General features: G+C 39.9%; 1 protein-coding gene across 1 annotated transcript in view; it reads right to left on the reverse strand.

The window, feature by feature from the left end:
• The window catches only part of ghdc (GH3 domain containing), a 51150-nt gene extending 37735 nt beyond the window's left edge, over window positions 1-13415 (reverse strand). The window contains exon 1 of the mRNA XM_085284675.1: window positions 13285-13415. The gene's annotated coding sequence lies outside the window, so the exon portion shown is untranslated. The remainder of the gene's footprint in view (window positions 1-13284) is intronic.
• Window positions 13416-15061: the final 1646 nt, after the last annotated feature.

Below are 15061 nucleotides of genomic sequence, written 5' to 3' on the forward strand. Positions count from 1 at the left end.
CTATGCCTGGAATGTTTCTTGCTTCTCACTGCTGCACCTGTATTTCAGAAAAACTTCTATTTGGAGAGCATGTCAACAATCATCAAACCACATTCTTTAGTTCAGTGAACTTCACTTATAGGCCATCAAAGCCTCATCTGAACATGGATGCACCACTTGCATAGGTTTAATACTTGTAAATAAACGGCTAATCACACAAATCACTGCAACAATAATAGTAAACATTGTTTAATGTTAATTCTGGACCCCACCTCTTGACGCATGGACACTCTCATGCGTCAACTCACCAAACCTGGATCCCTGTCTTAAAAACTGGCTCCACCAGGAGCCTGCATACACAAGATCTGGAAATAAAATCAAACTTCACACGTATAAACAATTATATCAAAAGAGTAATAAGCATTCAGCACGGGCAAGACAAGTGTCATGTGCAGGTTTTCTCAAATCATTAAATCACTATTATTACCATAATTCGCCTCAAACATGGATCATCCCATGTGCTCAGTTAACATTAATGTAATCGGTGACTTCTCTTAAGCAAAGTCACTCCACTCACATATTATTATTATGGGCTCAAAGTGGCCAGCAAAGAGCCCATAATAAACTATTCCATAAATACCGTAATCTCTTATTTGTTTTACTCATGTCACTTGTCCGTTTCAGCTGAATCTTCCACAGCATTCTCAAAGAAACAAACATTAGCAATACACATTGACTGTGGTCAGATGGAGGTCAGACACAGGTCAACAGGTTCCAGAGGTGCCATAAAAACACCATAAAATCAACCATCAAAGTAACGTCACATTTTCCCAAAACACAGTGTAACAGCATCACCACTCATAACCTGTAAACACAGTTTTCCTCACACATAAACCCAAAAATCCTGTAGTAGGAAAAACATCAACCAGGTGTCCTGGTATAAATCATGTGAGCAAACCACATGAAGAACTGTAATGCTCGCTGAATCCTTTTTTTTAGGCTGGGACATAATTGTCCCAAATAAGTGGCTTTCTCGATCGGTCGTATAGCACTTTCAATTCCCGACGTGCAGATCTGCTTAAAGAAAAGAAATAAACAAACAAAATCAGTGCCTGTTCAAAAGATAAAAAATGAAAAATAACAAATTATCAAACCAAACTTTCAGTGCACTGTGAAAGTATCAAATAAAAAGGCCTTGTTAAGTCATGACACAAGCTCCTCATCAACTTCACAACAGGAGAAGAATCATCAGCTAGATTCACTCCAAACCAACCATCAGCTGCACAACACACAACAGTCTAATGTCTTATTAACTTATGAGTTTAATCACCAGGTCTGTGCTCTTCACTCATTTAGGCCACAGATCTATTTTATTCAATTTTCCTTTTTCCCTTCATCATAAAACATGTGACATGCTGTCATGCACTTCACAAAAGACGTTTGTTCTGACGTATTCAGAGTTGTATATCTAGATACAGAATTCACTCGCACATCAAAGCAGGAAACTCAGTGTTTTAGAGTTTCCACTCAAACACATCTCATTCACTCGTGCTAGAATTCAGTCACCTTTCATTAATCTAAAACCGATCAACTAATTTGCATATCAGCCATTAACCCACTAAGTTGACAGGACAACAGGAAAGCATGTTCAAAATAGTATCACAAAAGACAATTTCCCTCATACAGTAAATTACTTGCTGCATCAATCAAGCAGGAAGCTTCTCCCAATTTACCATTTTAACACTAAATTTATTGCCTGATCACTGATTTATCAAACCAGGATTTTTTTTTTTCCCCCACAAAGGTTAAATTGTTGTCCTGCAACTTGGAGAGTCAATTTTTTTAGGATAAATTCAGTATTTGATAACAAGTGTCTGCTAAATTGACACTATTTTAACACTGATGAAAGATAACAAACTAATTTTCATTGCAGGTTTGTGTAATTAGACAGGTCTAATGCATGTCTGTGGAGCTGCATATCCAGCAGAGCATGTTCTTAAAGCTGCCTTTCCTACACACTTCTCTGCTATTATTTGATCATTTCTTAACTAATGTGCTATGAGTCTTCATGAGTCATTTTGTGTTTGGAATTGTTAGTAAAGTTAATTCATGTTCTGCTTGTTTGTGTGATTTTGTATGTTTCTATTTGTTTCAGACTCCTTCACAATTTTCCAACTTAAGCAGTCAGTTTTCTTTTCCCCAGATTTGCTAACCCAAATTTTGATTTCCCACATTTAATAACAGCATTCCTCTGTGTTTCCACTTACTCTCACTCTGTTGTCCTCTCCCACTTGCAACAGTCCCCAGCCGGCAGTTCTCCTTCAGCTTTGTCCTGTGTTCCACTGTCTCTTCTTGCCATTTTACTCCACAGGTGGCAAATGTCAAACTCCAACAGTCTCCTCAGTTCTCCTCGAAAGTTTTCTTCACATGCATAGTGAAGTTGCAGCTTGTTGTAAACACAGTGCCATTCATCCGATCAGTCAGGATGATGGGTTTGCTCTTCTCTGATGCTGTTTGTCCACATTGCTGCTGCTTGCTGAGACTTTTTGCTCAGGACTTGATGCTGTCTCTTTATCTGCCATGTTATTGCTTTGGAGCTGCATTCTTCAGGGAGGAGTGAGCTTGCTTGTGAGTTTGTGAGGTTGAGAAACACATTGCGCTGTATATAAGTCAGCCAGAACTTGGCCTGCATGTTTCCAATGATGTTTAACTATAAATTTCTTCCGTCCGACCGCTGCATGTGGAAAATTGATACAGGTCTGCTTTTCACCTGAAAGTGACAAACTAAGACATGTTCATTATCATCACTGCTTAATCAACACACATCTCTCTCTCTCTCTCTCTCTGTCCGTGTTTGTGTGAACAATCCTTTCTTAAAGCAGAAAATGACATTGTAGTTGTTTTTTGGCTGATCAACACAAAACCTTTTTCCTATGATTATTTTTCTTCGTCTACAATGTAATTTGTCTCTTTTTCACTCTTTTTTTTTTTCCTTTACAATAGCTTGTGATCCGCAAAATCACTGCTCTCACTCACAATCAAAGGCAATTACTTTTGCACAGTGCACAAAAACACTGTGATGTCAGACACATTCACACTCACTTTTTCATCTGCATAAATAAATCATATGGCTGGAGATATGTGCCATGGTGATCCATAGGCATGATCACCAGTTTATTTAATTATTTTTAATCCAACAAAACAAATAAACAAAAACATGATGCTGATGCTACACACACACACTAGTCAAGGTGCAGAAAAACTGCTCATGGAAACGCTGCACACTCTCTGTTTCCCCTCTCTTTGAGTAGTTCTCAGACAGCTCTTGATCTGATAATGTGTAGCTTGCTCATCAGCTAAAAAAAACAAAAACAAAACTGCAACGCGACATCACACAGTAGTTGCAGCATATTAGTTGTTTTCACAGATGTGCTCTATATCTCAACAATGGCTCATAATAAGACGACAGTCTTCCACACAGGTCAAGTGCCTCTATGCACTTCATGAGTTTAAATATTTACCTATATCACTTCACCTCACATGTCATTGTACTGAATTTGAGCAACCACAAGCTTAATGTAGGTTACTTTTAACAACTATCCACCTCAATGGTTTGGCACACAGGCTGTTGTCGAACAGGGCAAGCTAAAGAGTTAACATTTTGTGTCAGCAAGGGGTGGGGGGAAAGCCACCCACCAGAGCACAGCTGCTGATGTGGGCTGGCCTTTTCCACACACTCCTGGCTGCTTAGGAGACCATGATAACAACAACAGTCGGTGTCGCAGACCACGTGTTCTACTCCGCACACACTCACACAACAACAACAACAACAAATATCCTCACTCACAACCAACAAAAATTAGGCCTATTGTCTCAACGCAGTCTCACACAGTGACCACGTGCTCTGCCGCACACAGTGGCAAAGACTTACATAGCAGTGATCACGCGCTTTATCGCACACAGTGATAAAGACTTTCAACGCAACCTCACACAGGGGATGCGTGCTTTGCTGCACACAGCGGCAAAGACTTACAACGCAACCTCACACAGTGACCGCGTGCTTTGCTGCACACAGCGGCAAAGACTTAAACTTACTCGGTGTTGCTTAGCGTGTAATGTAGCCTCGAATCCCGCCGATCGTCATTCATCGAGGAGAAAGGACAGACAGTGAATCCACAGGAACTTCCTGGCTGACGTCAGTCTTTCAGCGTGCCTCTCCCCCCCCCTCGGTGAATGCGATCCCAGGGATCCGGCATCGAAGGACCAATTAATGATAGGTTTGTAGCTTGTACCTATCCGCTGGAACGTTGAAGACAATATAATTACACTGCAAAGCAAGACACAAGCAGGCTGGTTTACTCATGCATGAGGGAGGTGTCTGGCTGGAGCCAAGTGTCGTCCCACCACTTGACCTCCGTCAGAGACTCTCAGCCAGGCTCCCCATAGCACTCCTTTTATTGTGGTTACATGAATATGCATAGGTTCATTAACATATGACGTCTACATACACACAAAGAGTACCTTGCCTGTGTGTGTGTGTGTGTGTGTGTGTGTGTGTGTGTGTGTGTGTGTGTGTGTGTGTGAGAGAAATCTGTGTGAGGTCAAGATGTGACCCTGTGAAGACTCCCCAAGGCTAGTGCCAGGACGTCTAAGTCCATCTAACAAAAGGCTCTTATACTTAAACAGATATACGTGTGCTTGCTATACCATAAATCAACAAGAAAAGAGAAACTCTCCTAGGGAGTATGTGATTTATACCAAGGACACTCTAGAAGAACGGATGCACTCCCTAACACACAGAGCTGTTACTTTAGGATGAAACATCCTTTCAATCCACCAATGATTATATACACTTCTAAGCATATATGAGTAAATATTTCTAAGCATAAATGACAATCAACAATACAAATCTAACACCTATTGATACAAAGTATTTCCTGTTTTCTAAGTATGTTTTGAACCAGTTTAGTACAGTTCCTGAAAGACCTGTCCAGTTCTCCAGTCGTTTGAGTAATATGTTGTGGTCAACTGTATCAAATGCTGCACTGAGATCCAGTAAAACTAGGACTGACATTTTTCCACTGTCTGTATTCAGACATATGTCATTAAACACTTTGGTCAGAGCGGTTTCAGTGCTGTAGTTCTGTCTAAAACCTGACTGGAAGGCATCGTAGCAATTATTCTGTTTTAAGAAGTAACTGAGCTGTTGAGAAACTGCTTTTTCAATGATCTTACTTAAAAACGGGAGATTTGAGATCGGCCTGTAGTTGTTCATTTGTGTCTTGTCAAGATTGTCCTTTTTCAGTATAGGTTTGATTACAGCAGTTTTTAGTGATTCTGGAAACACACCTGATAATAAAGAAAAGTTGACGATCTGTAACAGATCTGACTCTAAAGTCTTTGAGACCTTTTTGAAAAAACTTGTTGGCAGGACATCTAAACAGCAGGAGGAGGAGTTCAGTTTACCTAAGATGTCCTCCAGGTCTTTGCTGTTAATAGGTTGAAACTGTTTCATGGTGTTTAAACAGTTTTTTGGTGGACACAGTACATATCCTGGATCTGCTGTTGATGTACCAATTGCTTGTCTAATTTTTTGGATTTTTTCAGTGAAGAATTTGGCAAAGTCATTGCAGGCCATGGTCGAATGAAGTTCAGCTGCCACTGACACAGGAGGGTTTGTTAGCCTGTCAACTGTAGAAAATAAGACCCGAGCATTATGGCTGTTTTTAGTGATGATGTCAGAGAAGTAGGACCTCCTTGCATTCCTCAGTTGTAAATTATAATTGTGAAGTTTCTCTTTATAAATGTCATAATGAACCTGGAGGTTTGTTTTTCTCCATCTGCGCTCAGCTTTCCTACACTCTCTTTTTTCATTTTTCACCAGTGTGGAGTTTCTCCATGGAGACTTTTTCCTTCCAGAGATAACCTTCACCTTAATGGGAGCAATAGTGTCCATTACATTTAACATTTTTGCATTAAAGCTATTGACGAGCTCATTGACTGACCCTCTGGACAGGTCAGGTGTTAATGGGAAGACCTGGTTAAAAATTGCACTACTGTGTTCAGTTATACACCGTTTTGTGATCACTGTTGTTGATATATTTGTGTGAGCTGAGATTTTACTTTCAAAGAAAACACAGTAATGATCAGACAGGCCCACATCAGACACAGTAACCTTTGAAATGCTCAGGCCTTTGGAGATCAGTAGGTCAAGAGTGTGTCCTCTATTATGTGTGGCCTCTGTTACATGCTGAGTCAGCCCAAAGTTGCCCAGAGTGTTACTCAGGACTTTAGTCCCTTTGTCCTGAGGGTTGTCCACATGAATGTTAAAATCCCCAGCAATAATTACACAGTCAAAATCAACACAGATCACAGACAGCAGTTCACTGAGGTCATTAAAAAAGTCTGTGCAGTATTTGGGAGGCCTGTAAACATTAAGAAACACAACTTTGGATGGGGCCTTCAGCTGTAAAGCCACATATTCAAAAGACTGAAAACTTCCAGGAGATAGCTGCTTACATTGAAATGATTCATTAAATAAGACAGCGACCCCCCCTCCTCTCCTGCTCGCCCTGACCTCACTGATAAAACTGTAGTTAGGAGGGGTCGTCTCGATGAGAACAGCTCCACTGTTACTTTGGTCCAACCAAGTTTCAGTTAAAAACATAAAATTAAGGCTGTGCTCAGTGATTATATCATTAATTAAAAATGTTTTCCCAGCTAGAGATCTAATGTTTAATAAAGCCAACTTAAGTGTTTTAGAGGTATTACTTGTCCCCTCGTGTTTGGGAGCAGTCTGTGGCACACAAGGTATGTTTACTATGTTTAAAGATCTTTTAGAGTGCAGCTCTCTGTGTTTTGACCAGGCCACATGTCTCCTGTCACCTAAAAGTACAGAAATTTTAAAACCTTCTAGTAAATAGGGTCCCAGCTTCTCCTGGGAAAAGTCATCACTGCCATAGTGATGACTTTATAATTAATTATAAAGGACCCTGTAGGAGAGAGAAATAACATCGCGAAAGAGACATAAAGTCAATAGAAACACCCTGAAAGCATTTAGTATATATTTAGAACCACAAATTTGATTTCTTTTAGCAATTATTGTTTTTGTTAATGTCACAATCCCAACCCCCCTCCTTTATCCAGACTTGTGACCTGGAAAACTGACCCGAAATAGGCACTCTGGCAGAGTTACTTTTTTGTTTATGTGTCTGTGTGTGTCTTTTACAGAGTTTTAAACCTTGGGATCCACAAAAAAGCAAGAGTAAAAGACGAACACTTTTTAAACATAATGTTGTTAACAAACTACATTAATCAAAAATGGACATAGCAAGCATCACCAGACAGCTTCAGTCAAAATTGGATGTAGAAGATAGAGTTAAGGCTCTGCAAGGACATCCGATTTCTAAGTTAGCAATGTTTGGAATGGTGTATTTTAGTGCATTGATTTATTTTAAACAAAGAACAATATACTTCTACCGCTTCTCCCGACCTGCGTTATAGTCAGAGCGGGAGCAGCGGTTCCGCTCATGCGCAATTCTTTTGCAGTTTGGACCCGTAGGTGTAAAAAGCTCCTGCTCTGACAGCAGCTGGGGGCAACTGCTGCATTAGGACGGCCGCCTGTGAGTGCTTTGGCACGGGCGAGGTGCCCACGGCAGCTCCCGCTGCTTGTAAGAGCGATACGTGCTTTCACGTCAAAAACTCGTAATAACACCAGAAAAAAGTCACCAGATTTGTCGCTAGTCGCTTTTTAGAAAAAAGAAAAAAAAAGGGAGGTGAAGGTTCAAGACGTTTTGTGACCGAATGAATTTCAAAGAGTAAGCGTACTGTGACGTCACGGCACGTGTGCCTTGACGTCACACTGCCGTGAGGCTATAAATATGAGCTCGCGCCTTAGAACGCGAGCTCATATTTACCCCCAAGGTAAGGCACTCTACTACACCTAGTGTTGAAAACACATTTTAACAAAATTAACGCTGATTCTATAGTCTTCTAACAATCGTCTAAAGGTTAGAGCATATAGTTTATCTCTACTGAACCCTATCTCCTCTGTTTACAAATATGTGGCGCTCAGTGTTCAGTCGTACAAATTCTTCAGATACTGACGGCTTTGAGGTGCTTGACAGATATTATTTAGAGCCTGATGGGTTCTTCTTACCGATATCTATTTCTAGAGATGAACAGTCTGAGGTTCCTAAAACCAGTGTTTCTGTAAACGCCTATGAAAATGAACAGGCAACCACCTCTGAAATAGATGAGGCTCCTAAAACCAGTATAAACAACTTTGAACATGAAGAGTCTCCCACCAGTGAGAATTACAGCACTGATTTATTCAATGGCGTCCTCCCCAAACCTTCAGATATGAACAAATCTGAAGAGAATGAACAAAACGCTGACCAAGGAAGTTTTCAAAGAGAGGAGAAAGAAACTTTTTTTTCCAGAGTTCAAACAAATCTTTCAGCTCTGTCTTCCATTATTACAGCTCCAGTTGAGTCGGTTGGGCGAGGAGTCATTTTTGTCACCAGGCACATTTTTAATATTGGTCGAGCACCATTTACCTCACCCACTAGTGAAACGGAAAAGTCACCCACCTCTGAAACAACTGAGGTTCCTTCACCGAGTGTTTCTGTAAACAACTTTGAATACGAACAGTCACCCTCCAGTGAAACAACTAAGATTCCTACAACCAGTGTTAATATGAACAACGCTGAAGATGAAAAGTCTTCAGCCAGCGAGAGTTACAACACTGATTTATTAAATGCCATTCTTCCTGAACCTTCAGATAACGGACCCGAAGATAATGAACAAAATGTTGTCCCAGGCAGTCTTCAAACAAAGGAAGAAGAAACAATTTCTTCCAGAGTTCAAACAAATGCTCCATATCTCGATTCCTCTTGTAGAGTTCCAGATGTGCCTGTGGGCCTTAGAGAAGATTTCATCACCAGGCACCTCCTTAATATTGGTCGAAGACCATTTACCTCAATTATTCCAAATCTCTATTCCTCTTGTAGAGTTCCAGTTGTGCCTGTGGGCCTTAGAGAAGATTTTATCTCTAGGCACCTCCTTAATATTGGTCGAGCACCATTTACCTCAAATATTCCAAATCTCTATTCCTCTTGTAGAGTTCCAGTTGTGCCTGTGGGCCTTAGAGAAGCTTTTATCTCTAGGCACCTGCTTAATATTGGTCGAGCACCATTTACCTCAGTTACCACACCCACTAGTGAGACCTCTGAAACAGCTAAGGTTCCTAAAACCACTGTTTCTATAAACAACTTTGGACATGAAGATTCTCCCACCAGTGAGAGTTACAGCATTGATTTATTCAATGTTGGTCTCCCTGCAGCTTCAGATAACAGATCTGAAGAGAATGAACCAAATATTGTCCAAGGAACTCTTCAAAGAGAGGACGGAGACTCTGCTGTTTCCAGACTTCACAGAAATCTTCCAGGTTTTAATTCCCTTATTACAGCTCCAGTTGTGCTTGCGGGCCAAGGAGTCATTTTTGTCACCAGGCACATCCTTAATATTTGTGGAGCACCATTTACCTCATTGTTCAATCATTTTTCAGCAATTATTCAACGTAGGTTTCCCCATAGAGCTAATTCAGGCCTGATTCCTACAATCAGAAGATGGTTAGATATAATTTCTTGGATGACTTCAGTAATTGGTGCACTTGCACTTTTAGTTTTACTTATAATCATACTTAAAATAGTCATCATGGTAATTCACTAATTCTAACAAACAAACATGAAATTCAGTATCCTTAGCATAAAATTACATCACAATTATGCCCCCAGCCAGTCACAGCAGAAGGCTGCCCCTCCCTGAGTCTGGTTCTGCTGAAGGTTTCTTCCTCTTAAAAGGGAGTTTTTCCTTCCCACCGTCGCCTTAGTGCTTGCTCATAGGGGATCGTTTGATTGCTGGGGTTTTCTCTCTAATACTGTGGGGTTTTAACCTTACAGTACAAAGAGCTTTAAAGTGCCTGTTCTAACACAGCATTATTAAATAGACTTTAAATGGCTTCAACTGAAAAAACATTACTTAATAAAAAAAATAAATCAATAAATAATGGTGTGTGTTTGTTTCATTTTCTATACCAGGGTAAGTGCTAAAACTTAGTGGGTTATAATTTATGTAGCTTTTAACAGATTTTAACACATTCTATACGATGTGCCATAAAACTAAACACTGTGTTTGTATGTTTGTGTGCGTGCGAGCACGCGAGTGCCTGTGTACCTGTGTGTAAGTGCATGTGTATATATGTTTATGTACCTGTGTGTACGTGACTTCCTGTGGGTCATAAAAGTCCATCTCCCTTTCAAGCCAAAGTTATCCAGTTACAAACATTTAGATCCCCACCCAGGTATCCCCTGGGGAATTTCCACTCAGCTTTAGCTTCTCTTTGTCCTGTTTTCACAGCTCAAGGTGGGGAGGGTCTCTTACAAGTTTACTCCTAAGTTTATGTCACGTTTAGGCCTATATTACATCCAGGGCAGTGTCAGTGTCTCTACTATACTTCTACATCCTATCTAGCACATTTCTAAAACCTAAAATAAGCTACAAATATCTTCAAGTTCCTCTTTCTCTGTAGGATAACCAAATCAATTAAACCAAGTGCTGTGGTGGTGATATGAAATTCAACCTTTGCAGCCTCTGTAGCTTTCTAGTAACATGTCACGGGGTGGAAAGGGACAAGTTATCTAAGTTTTTCTACTATGCATGTTTTAGTTACCGTCAAATTGTCCTGGAGAGACTCCGCCCTTTCCCCCGTCTTTACTAATTGGACACACCTGAGAGGGAAGGCAAGGTAATTTACAGAGTGCTCAATGACACATAAGAGGGTTGGAGTTGGCGTTCGAGAGGGGACATGACCAGCGACTGGGGACGCGCCACCACGAGCGACTAGGGACGCGCAGCGAGCAGTCAGACGGCAATAACGACAAGAGCCAGCTTGTGCACTGCGGGAGAGCAGAAGCAGTGAGACAGCTGGTGCCAATTGCAGTTTTAAAGAAGCGGCGGGCGGAGTTGAGAGCTCTGCCCACCCGGGGTAAGTCTTTGACTTATCCCTTTTTATAAAGTAAAACTGTCGAAAGGAATAGTGACTGCCGCTCCCTCTCTTCCTTCAGTGCACCGGGACGTGGAATGCGGGGAGGAAGGCGAGGACTCCACTGGGTTTCCCTCTTTTACTACTACGCTGGATTTCTTAGTTTTTTGTGACTTTTATGCCGTGGTGGATCCCACTGGACTTTTAATGTTGTGTTTTATTGATTTTTATTGTGTTATCCCTTGGCCAAGGTTGTTTTAATTCATTTTACATTTTTAACTATTTAAATATAATAAATTATATTTTTAATCTTACAGTTTAAATTATGTGCTTTCCCTTGGCGGCTCCACTGCTCTGCCCGTTTTGAGAAAGGTTTCCTTCCTTTTAAAAACACAAAACATCTTGGAAATAAAATCAGCCTTTCCGCTCCGTTACAAACACATTTGCCTTTTCCTTTTCAAACAATTTTACATGAGTTACACATTATGTCTCTTCAAAGAGAGTCAGAACAGCATGGAGACCCTTAACCTCGTGTACCTTACAATCAAATTCTTCTCTGCATTTAAAACCATGATCTGCAGTTAGCAGCCACACTGCTCCACACATCCAACATCAGCATCCGACTAGAGACTTGCAACATGTGGAAAACTGGGCTTCTCCATAAGAGCTAGAAGGTTGAAGAAGAAAAATATATTAGTTACTTCAACTGTAAACTAAGAAATTTAACTAAAGACAAACTTTTGAACTTGCTGTAACATTTGCAAATGAGGCAGATGAAGGCATCCTTTACAGAATGTGTGTGCGGTCTTTGCAGTTTCAGATTTACGGTCAAAGTGATGTCTTGGAGGTAGGGCTGGGCGATATGGCCTAAAATCCATATCATGGTATACTTTGAAGCATGTGCGGTAACAATATATATCGCGATATATTATTTTCTTCACTGCAGCATTACCGAGAGTTGAAAAACTGTCTAAATTCTTTCATCTGTAATAAAATGATCAGTGTGGTTGCTCTACCAGATGTGACAATTACATTTAATATCCAGGCATCCATGAAAACAGAATTTACGAAATTTAACAGAGTTAGAAGTTAGCAGCAAGTAAGCTCGCTAGTTTCCACCTAAACATAATATAGCATGTTCTGACTGAGGGATTTCTGAAACAAATTAAGACGTACAGCTTTGCTATTACTTCCCAAATAAATGAATTGTAATTCAATCTAATTGTGTTTCTGCCCCTCCTCTTCCTCATTTTGTTGGAGCTGTGAACACAGTTAATGTGAATCTGGATTAATTTGTGCAAACAAGAAAAATCTACAGCTTTTTGGTCAAAGGTGCTCTTGTGATTTAAGCCGGGTAGAGTAGATTTATGTGTTGATGCTACCTGCTTCAGCTCTGGCTGCTGAGTGATATTTACACCCTGGCTGGATTACAAACTTTAACCATGTGCTGAACTTTGGCCCAGCGTTGATACCTCTTGTTAGTATAACGACCTCTTCTTAGCTTGTATGTATGATGTATGATGGTGGATAAATGAAATATACAAAAAAATTTAACTATATTACAAAAGAACATCTATCTTGGAAACATCAAATGACTGGAGCATAACTTGTCAACTAGTCCGAAACTAAGTTATGCAGGAACAGTCAAAGACACACCTTCTCATGTTTGAAACCATTGTTTGAAAGGTTCTTTGTGGCACCAAAAAAGGTTCTTCTATGGCATCAGTCTAAAGAACCACTTTCTATTCATTTCTATATAATTCTATTAGACAATAAAGAGTTATCTAATCTAATTATTCATTCAAAACTCTTATGCATAGCTGTATTTTATACAGCTCATACAGAATTCAAAGTACAGGTTCATGTGAGTATTTAATGTACGGCTCAGATCTACAGACTTTCAGAGTTTCTAGAGCAGACACAGAGCTCACGTCATAACAGGCTTCAGGCGCCATTTTAGTGACTTTAACAATATATTAAATTTTAATTTCGGTCTAGCTGACATTAGGTTATGTACGCAGCACGCAATTGAACCACATATTTTAGAAGCCAAAGGTTCAAATTAGCTGGGAGCACCTTCACTTAATTATAACAGTGGTTTTGTTGAGAAAACTGTTTCTGTATACCGGATACTAAATTGCGCTGACCTCAACGGCTAACGTATCTAGCTAATCGCTACTGTTAGCACAACATTAACAGCAAGCTACAATGACGAGTAACAAAAACAAAACAGTAATAAGGTTTTAATGAAAATGTTTTACCTTTTCTAACAGTCCCAGAATCCACAGCTTCAAAGTCCAGCAGGTACTGAAGACTGTTATCCGCCTCGCTGTCACCGTCCGTGAGTTTTTTTTCCCCGAAAGGTCAAGGCCCGCCGCTCGCACACTCTGTCTGCGCATGCGCATCCCAACGACTGACCCCCTAAGTCCGCTCCCGGGAGGTTATAGTATGACGTGTACTGACGTCACTCTCTCTCCCTGTCATTTATTTGGCTCGAAACACATATTAACAAATTGCTCAGTGATGAACAACTACTCAGATCATTTACCTAAGTTGTGATTTGTCAAAACGAAGTGTGTGTTTATTACACTGACATTCTGTTCTGCAATTGTTATTTACTTGTATCTTATAATTTGACTTTACATACTGCTGGGTGGTTTGTAAAGTTTACAATAATTAGTATTATCATTATGCTGTATTTCCAAAAATATATAATAATCTCAAAAGTAATGCCTTGGAGTAGAAAATGGTAATGCTTTATTAAAATTTAAAACTAAAGTACAGTATTTGAATGTGTGCATTGTGTCTACTGTTTGTTAACTCACCATATTCATAATGTGTTTGTGGGGTTAGGGGTGTGTGTGTGTGTGTGTGTGTGTGTGGGGGGGGGGGGGGGGGGGGGGTTAGGGTCTTTAGGCTTTGGCCCCCACCCTGCCACCAGTATATTTTTAAGCAAGTATTTCTAACTTTTATTTGAATATTCAGTTTCCTACCATCTTCTCTTAAAGGGTAATTGCCAGGTAACCTGCCCTCCCCCTTCGCACACACATGCACACAAAGAAAACACACAGTATAATTAACAGCCTCATTATAGTGAATAAATATTTATGCCATTTACACCATCAAACTTAGATTGCTAAGGATGAAGAACCTTTTGTTCTTTAAAGAACCATTTGTAATAGCTGAAGAACCATCCACAAAACAAAAAAGGTTCTTTGACGTATGATGGTTCTTTAAAGAACCATGAAGCCATCTGAAGAACCATTTAAGAACCATAATTTTTCTGAGTGCAGATTATTGTTGTTTCAAATGTGACTGTGCTGAGTGGCCGTGGCACTGTGCGCACTTAAGTAATATTGGTGATTGGAAGCCAGTGTTTTAGTCTTCTCCTTTTTTTCCTGATTAGTTTATTTTATACTTTATTTTTAAGTCTTGGATCTATTTTTATGGGTCGCTCTGGTTTTAAAAACAAATTTAAAGCTCTTACTGGTCATTAACACAAATGCAGCGTTTACCTGTACAGGGATTGACCACTAGAGGTCCTTTTACTCAAGGTTTACATTCATCAGCAACTTCCTTGACAAATGCTAAATGCTGATCAGATTAAATAGGATTATCAAGGGACAATACATTTTGTTCTTAATATCATATTATTTCATCTATCATGTCTTTTCTATGATTCATATTTTATTGATGAGACCATCGAAAGCGAGGTAGCAAATACTCAAAGATTAACTAGTCAGGACATGTGATTTCTACAGTTTTTTTTACACGGTGGTCTTTGGCATGTTATCTTATTTTTGGTGAATAAAACAAAACCACCAGTGAAAATTGTTTTAGATTTAGTAAATTGTAAGTAAATTTTAACTCATGCAGTTGTAACCCCTTTAAACAATCGTTCGTGTCCTGCAGGAAATGGAATACCAAATGAACTGACTAAAGGGGGTGCCTGTAAAAATTCCTGAGGTTCTTCTGCCCACTGGTGCTGCTGCAGCTGATTTCTATCAACAAGAGGTGGGATCACCTGCAAAGAGACTG

Source organism: Mchenga conophoros, linkage group LG8, assembly GCF_057382185.1.
Source record: "Mchenga conophoros isolate Kocher_MC1m ecotype Shallow Benthic linkage group LG8, M_conophoros_male_GT1.1, whole genome shotgun sequence".
Classification (NCBI taxonomy): domain Eukaryota; kingdom Metazoa; phylum Chordata; class Actinopteri; order Cichliformes; family Cichlidae; genus Mchenga; species Mchenga conophoros.